Source organism: Thalia democratica, chromosome 8, assembly GCF_965202585.1.
Source record: "Thalia democratica chromosome 8, ktThaDemo2.hap1.1, whole genome shotgun sequence".
NCBI classification, from domain to species: Eukaryota; Metazoa; Chordata; class Thaliacea; order Salpida; family Salpidae; genus Thalia; species Thalia democratica.
Genome location: NC_139172.1, coordinates 37,564,131 through 37,566,707, shown reverse-complemented (window position 1 = coordinate 37,566,707; position 2,577 = coordinate 37,564,131). Strand labels below are relative to the sequence as shown.

Here is a 2,577-nt window from a genome sequence, read left to right as displayed (position 1 = left end):
TTAAAAACATATTTCAATGTAAAAAATACAATAGACTTAATTTGTGCAATAATAAAAAAAAAATTTGAATTTTTCAGAATTCTAAAATGCGTAACTAAACGAGATTGCGTAACGTCACGAGTGCGTAAAGATGCGAGAGCTTACTGTAGTTGAAAATTTATCTCAACCAACTAAAAAATTTTTTATGTTACATTTTGTCTTAAAAAACTAAAAAAAATCTTTTTTTTTAATTAAAAAATTAGTATGTCTCACTGTTTTAAGAAGCCAAATATTTTACTAAACTACTCTTTTGATCGTATCATATAAAATAACTCAGTTCATTAATATTGAATTATTTAGATTATTCCTATAATTTCTTGTTTTTGTTGAATTCAATTTTATAATTCAATTAATTAAGGAAGTTTAACAATCTTCCTTTTAATTAACTGGTTTTATATTATTTATTATAAACTAAAACGTTTATAATCAATAAATGTTCTTTTAGTTATATTAGTTTATCATAAGTTTACTGAAAACGGATTTTTGTCTGAAAACGTTTTAAACTTAACTAATATGCAATAAATTTATAAATTTTTCTAAACTGTCTTTTGATTTTTTCTATTTAAATAAAATCATGTTAGTGATAGCATCCAATTCTTTTTAAATTTCATTGTCAATTTTTTTTTACTTGTTTAAAACGAGTTTTGGCAATGAAATAAAAAATTTGAAGTGATTTTATTTTCGTTATTCATAAGTTGAGAACTATTACTGTAATCTCAAGAGTTAAAAGTACACAACAGTAGCAAAATAACCATTATAATATTTTCAAAATTATAGTAGTGTATAACATTCCATAGCTTAGCAACTAAACCATTCTTAGATCGTGTCAAATAGTTTATACTACTTAAAGCGTGCCGCTGGTTGTTATGCTTAGATATATATATACACATTTACTATTCTTCCGTAAGCTGCGATGGCCGAGTGGTTAAGGCGATGGACTTGAAATCCATTGGGGTCTCCCCGCGTAGGTTCAAATCCTGCTCGCAGCGCCTTTTTTATAATAACATTTTGCTTTATCCTTGAATTTATTTCCAAAACTTCGTATTTTATTTTTAAAGTTCGTATGATCTTCATAAGTTTAATGAAATGTGTTTTTTAATTTAAGAAAGTATTTAGAATTTTATGATTTATTGTTAAGTATTTAAAAAGCCAACTAATTAATTTAGATAGCTTTTGACTTTTAAAAGCAAAGGTTAACTAAAAATTTAGCAATGTTAATTTTCTGTAAGGACAGTTTTTTTCTTTTATACAAAATAATGTTAATTTATATAATTTGTTTCTGAATTTAAGCTGTTTTACCAACAATTCAATCTTATAGCAACATATATTTTTGTTGTTATCTTTCCAAAAAAAAAAACTGTTTTGTAGTCAACAAAGTGTTTAAAAAAGTTTAAAGTTAGATTCTTTTTAACTGTATTGTTACGTCATAAAAGCTATGTTCAACTATTAAAATTATGCAGTTTTTTACAATTTTTAACTTATTTGTCAACCAAACTTTTGTAATCGTTTAGTAAATAAGTAGGTAAATTCTCAACTTATATAGACGTTATTTATTAAAATATAAAAATAACTTTAACTAAACAATAAAAAATAAGTGTAATCTCTAAAATATTATTAAAAAAAACTAGTTAATTGTAAATTTTTTGAAAACTGGTTTATAATAATAACAAAACTAAAAACAAAAGCTGCCGTTAACCATCGGAAAGCATACGAATTTAATTGATTATAAATAGTGCGACTTTTCATGCAGGACGTGCGGCGCCATGGCTTAGTTGGTTAAAGCGCCTGTCTAGTAAACAGGAGATCCCGAGTTCGAATCTCGGTGGTGCCTCGCGTTTTACTTTTTTACCTTAACTACTTTATGGTTTTTATTTTTTAAGAGTTGTGAATTAAAAAAAAAGTAATTAAAATATGTTTCCATTTTTATCTAACTGAATATTATAGATTGACAGTAAAGTAATATTTCTATATAAATAAAGCTAGCAGTAAATATATTTTAGAACAGTTTTGATTATAATTTTTTTTAATGAACGTTTAAATTTTTAAACTGTATATATTTTATTATTTTTTGCTTTTAGGATTACTTTATGATTATTATTTGACATGAAAACTGAAGAAATTACTTCTATTAATTTTTCTATAATTAAATTTATTATTTATTTTTGCCGCCTCTTGACAATGTACAAAAGATTGATTTTTTTCAATAATAGATTTATAGAAATTAGCTATACTATTAAAATTTTTGTTTTGTTTTAACTATTTTGAACTATTTAATACTTTTCTTTTTTTGTCTATTACATGCTGCTTTTTTTTAATTCTGAATATTTAAACTAAAGGTCTGAAAATTAAGCTAAACTCTAGCTAAGTGTAATTTCTACTTTAAATAAAATGCAAATTTACTTTGTATATACCTACATAGGTTTTGTTTTATTACCATACATTTTTTTAAGGCGAACGTTGTTGTCTGAAGAAGAAAGTTTAAACATATATTGCTCTAGAACTTCAGAATCCTGTTTCTTGAAATTTGATGATAACGTA

At 24.1% G+C, this 2,577-nt stretch overlaps 2 non-coding genes across 2 annotated transcripts; both read left to right on the top strand.

Annotated features, from left to right (window-relative positions):
• The first annotated feature begins 946 nt into the window (after window positions 1–946).
• Trnas-uga (transfer RNA serine (anticodon UGA)) lies at window positions 947–1,028 on the top strand. The gene has a single exon. It is a non-coding gene; the product is annotated as a tRNA-Ser (tRNA).
• A 768-nt stretch (window positions 1,029–1,796) lies between these two features.
• Window positions 1,797–1,870, top strand: Trnat-agu (transfer RNA threonine (anticodon AGU)). The gene has a single exon. It is a non-coding gene; the product is annotated as a tRNA-Thr (tRNA).
• The last annotated feature ends 707 nt before the right edge of the window (window positions 1,871–2,577 follow it).